The sequence below is a fragment of the Passer domesticus genome, chromosome 2 (genome assembly GCF_036417665.1).
Source record: "Passer domesticus isolate bPasDom1 chromosome 2, bPasDom1.hap1, whole genome shotgun sequence".
Lineage (NCBI taxonomy): Eukaryota > Metazoa > Chordata > Aves > Passeriformes > Passeridae > Passer > Passer domesticus.
Window position 1 is genome coordinate 39,743,773 of NC_087475.1, and position 10,021 is coordinate 39,753,793.

General features: G+C 41.4%; 1 long non-coding RNA gene across 9 annotated transcripts in view; it reads right to left on the reverse strand.

Annotated features, from left to right (window-relative positions):
* The window catches only part of LOC135293788 (uncharacterized), a 41,875-nt gene that overhangs the window by 7,902 nt on the left and 23,952 nt on the right, over window positions 1-10,021 (reverse strand). Inside the window, exon 6 of one of the 9 annotated variants that reach the window (XR_010355886.1) lies at window positions 8,384-10,018. The exons of the other annotated variants lie outside the window; for them this stretch is intronic. This is a non-coding gene — a long non-coding RNA (uncharacterized LOC135293788). Of the gene's footprint in view, window positions 1-8,383; window positions 10,019-10,021 lie in introns of those variants that run through there. 9 annotated transcript variants of the gene reach the window in all.

Below are 10,021 nucleotides of genomic sequence, written 5' to 3' on the forward strand. Positions count from 1 at the left end.
TCTAAAGGGTTCCACTCTTCTGATGTACAGTGTCATAAGCAACCTATCTGCAAAATACATTATTAGAGCATCAATCCTTATTATATACAGCAGCTGTAGGAATACTGGAATAGTGACACTTCCTAGTTCAGGACATACCATTCCCCCTTTGTTTTAAATCAATTGTAAACCATGCGGAGGCCCCTTATTTTTGCTCTCTGAATTTTGGCCTGCCTTGTATTTCAGCACTGATCAGATTATTTTAGTGACATGGGGGTCCTGGTCAACGGCAAATTGAGCGTGAGCCAGCAGTGCCCTGGCAGCCAGGAGGGCCAAGCGTGTCCTGGGGGACATCGGGCACAGCAGCACCAGTGTGATTGTCCTGCTCTGCTCTGCTCTGCACTGGGGTGGCCTCACCTTGAATATTGTGTGCAGTTTTGGGTGCCACAATGTCAGAAAGATATTAAACTATTAGAGAGTGTCCAGACAAGAGCAATTAAGATTGTGAAGAACCTTGAGGACAAGCTGTATGAAGAGCAGCTGAGGTCACTTGGTCTGTTCAACCTGGAGGAGACTGAGAGGAGACTTCATTGCAGTCACCACTTCCTTGTGAGGGGAAAAGAAGGGACAGACGCTGATCTCTGTAGTGACCAGCGAAGGACCCAGGGGAATGGCCTGAAGTTGTGTCAGGGGAGGTTTAAGTTGGGTATTAGAAAATTATTCTTCACCCAGAGGGTATTTGGGCACTGGAACTGGATCAAGATGCATTTGGAAAATGCCCTTGGACACATGGTATTGTGGGATGACTCTTGGGGATGGTCCTGTGCAGGGCCAGAAGTGGGACCCAATGATCCTTATGGGTCCTTCCAACTCAGCTTGTTCTGTGATTCTGTGACACTTCTGCTAAGAAACCTTTTTCTTGGCCTGCAATTTGATTAACAGCTTTAAAGGCTAGAGATGAACTGATGAACAGATACATATTTTCTAATGCTGACTGCAAAATGGTCTTTCACTCATGCAGGATAAGTAATTCTATGAGCATCTGATGTGACAAAGCCTCAATTTTTTGCTATTTGTGTCCTCTGATATTATTTGTGTTTGCCAAGTTACACAAATACTTTCTATTAAGACCACAAATACACACAATGTCTTCCCACAAAATACATTGGCAGTGATTCTTCGACTGACACGTTCAGCGATGCCAAGATGCCAGAGGGATCAGACAAAAGCCAGGGGTGAATTCGCAAATATTCATACTCCCATTTCTCATCCACTGAAATGCCCATTTTTATAAAACTGGTAAAAACATAATTACTTTTGAGACCTCTGCCTCTCTGTCAAAACTGGCTGAAAACAGCTACTGAGTTCAAGAGTTATTAAGAGTGAGGAGAGAGACCTGCAGACAGAAGAAGTGATCATTCCAGGCTTGTTTCCATGGGAAATCAAGATACAAATGTTCATGAAGAAAGTGTGGATTAGTACAGTCTACAGCCTGAGTGAGAGGAGCTGGGAATAGGCCAGCCTCTCTCCAATGGGGAAAGCTGTCAAGACTGCTAAGAAAAGGATAGCATAGGAGAGCATGGCATAGGGTCAGCCAGGAGGGGGAGAACTGCTGGAGTTCCCAAAACAGGATCAGGTATTTGCAGATGAACTCTGCTACTCTGTCCAGACTAATAAAACTCTTCACAGCAGTTGTTGGCAAAGCAGAAAGGGACACCAAAACCTTCTGGCTCAGCTCAGCTGCCAGCAGCAGAAGCCCTGGAAATCAGCCATTCTCAGTAACATGCTCTCCATCCCAAAAGGGAATGGGAAAGGGTTCCTGTGCCATCCTCCCATCTTGCTCAGCCATTCCCAAGCACTTGGTAGTCTTATCATTGATGTTCAAAATTACTTTTTCCTGTGTAGCTTTGTAGATACTCATCACAGGGCACAGACAGATTCCTCTTCACAGGCAGGGTTCTCTTCATGTGCACTTTTAGATTGCAAGAAACTCTGAGCTCTAAACAAAGCTTTTCCCTCTCTTAGAGGTCTTAACAGATGTCTCTCCTGGGTGGTGCCTCAGCTACCCAGTGCGGTGAGAAATTATGCTAAAGCTTTCTTTTAGAGGAAACTCAGGATCTTTACTATTTTTGAGACTTTCAGGCTTCACACTGGGTTGAGCTCAGTCACAGAGAGTTCACACAGACTTAGCTCTTTTGGAAAGTAATGCTAGAAATACAGAACCTTCTTCTGATCTAAGTAGTTTTATAGTAATTCTCCCGATGCTTCCTACTAAAAGATATTTTCTGTCTGATTTCTGACTAAGCCTATATATCTCAGAATCTATGATCTGCTTCAGTTTATATTTATGATGTCTTGATTTTTAATTTGATATTTTAAGGAAAGGGTTTTCAAAGGAAAAAAAAAAAGCCTCGTTCCATGCCTGATTTCTTTTTAAAGTTAAAAACACCTTAATTAACAAAGAGAGTGGGGTATCTTTGCAGATTGATTCAAGCTTGAGTCTGCTATTTTTCTGCTAATTAAAGCCATTAATCCAAAAAGATTATTATGGACAGTAAATCTTTTCAATGTGAAATATGTTTCTTTGATAATAAATTGCCTGTTACCTGAAAATCTATCCTGTGCTGTTTTGTTTTCCAGCCTGGCACAGCAGCCTGAATAATATACTCAATTTTTCTAATTAGTTGTCTGTACAGAATGCATTTTTCCCCCAGTCTTTTAGAATTGTCTCTGTCAATTTTTGCCCTCCTGCCTGGATTTGAGCCTTTGACGAGGATGTGAATGCCCTCTGCATTCATTCCCAGTGAGGGGAATCGCGGGCAAGATAAGTCCGGGTTGAAACCACCACATTTTTTAATCACATGGCACAGCACCAGAAAGAAGCAAAGCAGGGGAAATGCAGGGCAGCCTGCCTGCAGGTTGTCAGTGTTTATGCATTCATTGTACTGACGGTACAACTTTGTGGCTGTCTGCTGTTGAATATCCTTTCATCTTCATCTCTCCTGCCTAGTGACGTGTGCTAAGAGACTTAATCAGCTCTGTCCAGATGGATGCTAATGAAGGAGACATTATACAAAACATTATTATAAATTCTTATTCACATCCCATTTTCTTTTGTCTCACTCTATTTTTAGAGCTGATTTCTGGAGATGCAATACCAATCCTGGTATTTATCAAACAGTCAACATCTGAAGGTGCTATCTCATGTCCACCCACTCTGATTTTTATCTGTCAACAGCTAATGAACGAGTTCTACACATATTTTTTATCTGTCCCATAATAATATTGATCTTGTGTGGCATTTAAATAACAAACAATACCAAAACCATGGTATTTGTTTTTAAATATGCAATAAAGACGTCTTTTTATCTACATACTAGGGCAGACATTTTTACCTGAGATTATTTGCGCTCACACATGGGCAGCGGTAGCACATAAATAGTCAGGACAACAACAGGAAAATATTTCAGGTTCCAATTTCGGGACATGTTAGGAGGGAACAAGTGGTTCTGTGAGATGCTAATAAAGTCTGATTACTGTCAGACTTGAATATTGTAGCTGACTGATCTTGGTTCCTAAGAAGCTGCAAGCACCAGTGAAGCTATTGTCAGAATTGGGACATTTATAGTTCATCTCCCCTGTTTAACTCTTAGAGAGTGTCAGTAAAGGACAGTGTCACACCATCCAGGCCTCAAGAGGACTCCTCCAGTCAGCATCCACCCTCACAATGTTCAAAGTGCAATGACCTTTGGAATGTTTATCCTTTTGCAAAACAACTGAAGCTGTCAATGATGTCCAGAAATCATTTACAGGGAAAAGAAGCAACAGGAATGGGCTTATATGTGAAGATTTGACAGCCTTGCACAGAACTGTGAACACCAGGCAAAATGTAACTTGTGAAGTCAGGACACATTGTGGATACCTCCTATCAGCATGCTTCTGCACTAAACACAACTGTTTAAACTTTGGGTTTGCTTTTGATTCAAAAGATGACATGTTATACTAAAGAACACTTGTTCTTCTCATGCTGGGATTTCTTTTCACTGCTGACTTAGAAGTAGATATACCTCCTGAGAAAAGCAAAAACCTCTATTTTGTGATGCTCTAACTGCTGGGATCAGGAGGAAAGGAAGGAAGAATGTTGAGTCCAATGACTGCTGTGTTCCTGTAACTGTAAGAAAAAAGGAACAGGCTTGTTTTTGAGAAAAGTGACCTCTGATGTTCTGAGGAAAAAGAAATTGGGAGTACAGGCAGTTCTGGTAACAAAGTCTGAGTTAGGATTTCCTGATTTTTTCCCCCATTCTTTGGTTGCTTAAAACTTTGACTGACTGGAATTTCTTGGGCTGGCCCTTTTGCAACCCAGTACCTACTTGTGTTGACAGACCATCATGGCACAGGCAGTGCCCATTGCACCCGTCTGTCTCAAAAGCCAGGTGGACAGAAAAGATGACACCACCTTCATTTCTCATTTTAGGCATCTGTGATGGTGTGTTGTGTCCCACCTATTGGAAAAGAGCTTGATATTATCATGGAAATAATATCATTGGGGTCAAAGTGACATTTTTGTGTTCTGAAATTTTCCCCATATTTGGCCATGTAATGAGTGGAGAAATCTTGTCTTGTCCTGATTGTTCCCTCCAAACAGGTTTATGCTTCCCTGGACCAGCAAGAAGTACCTCTCTTTTTATTTTCAGGGTTAGTATTTGTTAGCTGGTGGCCCCATTGATTTATTTTTCACTTCCTCCCAGCACTTGTGCTTCACTGGGGGCTGAACAAGAACAGACAAGGGCCAAATCCCCTCCTTGGAAAAGCTGCCACCTTGAGAAATAAAAGAAGGCAACCAGACTAACTGATTTCAGGCCAAGAAATGGCTCTCTTGCAACATTTGAATTATTCAAAAGCACTCTTTTTAAATTATTAAGTTCCTAGTTCTTAGATTTAGTTCTTTGAGTTTACAGGATTCATTTTCAGATGCTCACATCTGTAGCTGGCTGCTGTTCATCTCACTCAGAGGATGTCAGCTCAGCTCTTCAGAGTTAAGCATCCTAGTTTTGCATTCATTTCTTTTGGCTTCTATGCTCTTTAAAAAGAAAACTACCAAAGACAGTCAAGGGAAAGGGAGGGCAAAGTACTTATATCAACACTTAACCATGCCTCAGACTACTGAGATTCCTCCACTCATCCCAAAAGTCTGCTCTACCCTCTGCTGTTAAATACCATTGATTTCAGTATCTCCAGTGCAAATAAAAAGAAAAGCAAACCTGATTTTTTAAATTTTTTTTTTCAGGCCAGCCCTGTGCTGGAATACTCAGAATACACCATCCCAATCTTGGTGTCTGCAGGCTGGAGGTCATAGACACCACCCTAAATTCCTGCAGATACCAGGTGGGATAAGTACAGACATGTTCATGTCCCTTATTCCCTTTCTCTACACACAGATGTTAATCAGTAAACAGCAAAATTTTAGTATGCTGCCTATCCAGACTGCTTAGTCAGTATTGTAATTCACCTGAAAGGTCACTGAGGATTATTGTCCCATTGGAAGACACCTAGAGATTCATGCCAGCATTTAAAATGTGGATGTCATGAGCCACATTATATTTCATTGAAATGACATTTTAGAATCTCTTACTGCTGGTAAGGGAAGGGCAACAATGTCATCCTTCACAGAAATAATGTGAGGGAGAGATTACCTGCTGTCAGCTCCACACATCTCAAGTCTCCTTTTGAAACATCCAATGCTGACAGTAGGGAAAGGTAACACAGTGGGTTAGGTGGATTTCGAGTTTGACCTGGCTTGGCATTTCTTGTCCCCTTGCTTTCCCAGAGGTGCTGAGTACCCACAGCATCCATACAGGTATCCAGAATTTTCTCATGCTGGTGTTGGGGCACATGAAATGCAGCAGACTTAGGCAGGGGAGGAGCTTTGTCTGGAAGTATCATGAATGGGATCCTGAAACCCAGCAAACTGCTGCCTCAGGCTTGGTAATGTTGCCTGTGTTTTCAGAATAAGCTAGCAGTTCTTTCTAACAGTCTTGTTTGATGGTCTCTTTGCTTCTCCTGTTCTAATTCTCTGCTGGGCACTAGCTTTTCTTGGCATATTTATGTCCTAAGCCTTCTCTCTGTATGTTGAGAATTTACTCCCAGTGTACCTGAAACTTGCTCCTTGACAAAGACTTGCTTCTCTCTACCTCTTGATATTTATACTTTTCTTGGTGTCTGGCTTTGCCTCCTTACAGTCCTTTTTCCAGATATTTGCTACATGTCCTTTGTATTCCTTTCACACGTGACACACAGTTCAACTTACTTCACAAAATGTGATTAGAGAGGTTTGGAAACCTGCTGTGACAGGTTATTAACCCAGCCCCAGAGCTGCCAAACTGAAACTTTGGTTATACTGCTGTGGCAGGCACCTTTCTTATCTTTTCAGTGCATTGATGTCACAAACAAGTTTTTCCCCATTTGCTTCAGACTCCTGAAAAATCCACCCATCTACCCTCAGTTATAAGCTGAATCCTGTAGCTGTGTTTGGCCTAAAAGATACAGCAAGAGTTCATGCCCAAGCAGCTTCAGCAATGCTGACTTTGATCTCAAAGGAGCTTCAAAGCAATATGAAGAATACAGTAGAATTTTGGAGCAGTCAGAATTCCTTATTCTGATAATTCCTTCTCCACAATTTCTATATATTTTTTGTGAGTTCCTTTTCCCATGCACCTCCCCAGGGATAGAAATCTTCATTCTGGAATTTTGAATTCTGAAATATTTTCCCTGTACCAGCATGGGATCTGAATTTGCCTGTGACACATCCTCAGCAGGTCCCAGGTGTGCTGAGTGAAGAGCTCTCCCTCCCTTGCTCACATTCTGTTGGTTGTCCTTGCTCTTTGATAGAGGATGCAGGGCTATCAGGTAGCCAGCTGTGCCAACCTGCTCCCTTTGGAAGGAGGAGCTGAGCTAGCAAAGGTCCAGCAGTTAATTTGTTTAAGATGTCTGGTGTATATTTTCCAGCATAAATTAGGGACCAACAATACAAGGAGTGCAGTGGGTCCAAGGGCTCTCCACCTGGCAGGCAGGTGATGACAAGTAGCTCTTCAGCATCTGGGAGTGAAAAACCACCAAGTAACTTCGCTGAAACAAGATGTGTATCCCCAGCCTCAGCAGTGCTGCACCAGGCAGAGGCAAATCTTCGGAGCAAATCCACTGTTTCTCTTAATTTCAAGTCTTAAAATGCAGCACTGTGCTAAATAGTGCTAGACAGTGGCACAGGCTTGCAAACAGGCTGCAGTTCTCCCACGTTTCCAATAAAATGATTCAATTAGCAGTTCCTCCCCAGGGCTGCTAGGAGGATTTCTGATCTGTTTGTACAAGAGTAAACAGTCTGAAAATCAGAAAACAACATTGTCTGGTTGGTCAAAAGCTGGTATCAACATACTGATTGGCCCCAAGTAAACAAAGCCTTTTTAGGGCATAATTAAATTTTATTTATCTTCTGTTGATCCTCATTTATTTTCCACAACCCTTCAGTTTTTAGATGTTGATGGACAAAAGTAGAAGTACAAAAAAATACTAAAATTCAAAAACCGCATTCATGACATTTCATATTTTCAGTCTAAGAAAGTAGCAGAAAGCAGGCAGAAGATTCTTCTGAAAATGTCTCATTTCAGGCTTTCACATACAAGCTTTTCAAATATTGATTAATGCCCCTGTTGAACTATAATCTGAAATAAACACCTTTTTTAATATACATTGTCAGAAGAGATGAGGAATAATCAGAAGCCCAGTGATTAGAGCAGGAAAATGCATGGATTACTAAACCATCTCATACCCACTCATTTATGTTTGTGTCATGATCTCATTTTGCAAAATTCTCAGCCCTGTCAGGTTCTCCTGTAGCTGTTAAGCAGTGCAGTGACTGCTCTGAAGAGCGAAGCCACTAGCTCTTCCCACTTCTGAAGCTGGGTTGTTTATTTGGCATAGGATTCTTTCACAGAGCTACAAATCAATCTCACTCAGATGCTGAACTCCACGTTGTTCAGACACAGACCAGAAAGAGGAATAAATATACAGGAGAAACTTAAACTGAATTAGTCTTATTTTTTCCCACATGACGCAGTTCATAGATATTGTTTATTTCCACCTTCAGGCTACCCAGGAAGCCATTGCCAGGCAGGCAGCTGCAGAAGACGTTGCTTGCTAACTGAAAAGCACACAGCCCTTCTGAGACATCCTATCCCTTCTGATAGGTAAGCAGCTGTATGCCCAAAATGAGAGTATAAATTAGTTTTCTGGTCTCTGCATCTCCAGACTGACCAGCCAGGAGAACCATGGCTCATCATGCCATGGAGGGTACACCAGAGAACTCTTTATCTGCAAAACAGTGTCAGAAGGTAAAAACAGAGTAGAAGAGAGTAAATGTGCACAGGAGCTGGAGGTAATCCTGCTAGCTTTGCACAGGTTCTGGCTCAAGGCTCATTTTTGGTGCAGAAATGGTAAGAGGCAGATACCTGAAAGTCCAGTCCCTCCACCCTTTCCCATAGCTACTCCCTGCCTCACTTCCTCAGCAGAAATGACAGGGAAGAGGTTTGGTAACACCTGGTATGATCAGTATGTTTTCTTCAATTTACAGCCATTTGACTCAACTGGCAGAGCCAAAAAAACTTTCAGCCTTCAAATTCTTGTAGAGCTCCTTAAAGTGACAAAAAAACCCTAAACTTTACTACAGCAAGTTTAAAAGCTGTGAATGAAGTCACAGCTTTGAGGATCGTGACTACCTGCTGCCTGAGGCTGCCAGAACATGCAGGCAGGCTCAGGATAAAGTGTTTCCTTGTCTCATAATCAAGGAACATTCCTGAAGAATTATGGTTCCATATGGTCACTGGAAATCAGACTAGGAGGGAACATCAGAAGCGTGAGGAGAGAGGAACAGCATGAGACCTTGTGTGGGTCTCTTCAAGAGGGTTTGGGATGGGGAGTTTCACCTTTGCCTCTCTCAGGTTTTTTGTTTTGGCTTCTAGTTACAGAAAAAGTGGCCCTTAAAGAGAGAAGCTTTGAAAGAATATTTGATTGCAATTATATAACAGGGGTTGGGTAAAATCCCCTTAATCCTTTCTCTCCCAGCAGGTGAAAACTAAGAATTCATGAGAAACACTGTCAGAAGAATTGAGACCAGAATGGCTCCAGATTCTCTGCTGACTGATATTTGTTTGGACTTTTTTATTGTTATTACTGAATTTAGACATGATTTTAAAGGGGAAAAATCAAAGAGTAACAATCCATTTGTTTGACCTTTTCTTTCAAGATACAATACTTTTTCTGTTCAAGTTCCTATTTACCTTAAAAGGGACATTTAGGACTGTTAGCTGAAAAAATCAATGAGGAAGGGATCATGTTGTTCTGGCAAAAAGCTCAGTGTGCCTGAACTTGTAGAGATAAATGATTCAGTGTGGTCCTCTATTTTCTTGCCAGGTCTACCACATATTTTTCTTCTTTTGCTGCTTGGCCTCTCTCTTTATTTAGGCTACTAATTTTATAGATTTTTTTAAAAAATCCTTTTGGCCTTATGATATTGTTTCCTTCAGGGGAAAAAAATCCCAAAAAAACCTTATTAAAATGGGGAAAATGTTGCCTACCTATTGAAAAAAAATCATCATACTTATCTTGAAACCTGAAATTTGATCAAGAACACCTCAAGCCATCCTCACACAATTATAGCAGTGGAGGGTAATAACAGTACTGTTGCTACCTGGCCAGTGGCAATTGTTATTACTGGTGACAGCATCCCTCTGCTGTCAGCTGGAGTGACAATAATCTATTATTTGCTGCAGACTGGGACAATTGCAAAGTGTATTTATTGCAAAGACAGCAAGATTACAGACTATTGTTGAGTTAAATACCTTTTTTTTCCCCAGGCAACAGAAGTCTTGTCTATAATATTCTGTAATGAGGAAGCCAAGGGCCGATGGGTGCTTTTTATATTCCTGTATTAATCTTCTTGGTCATTCAGTCACATTATTTAGTGAGTTTCCCAGATGTTATGAATGGCCTA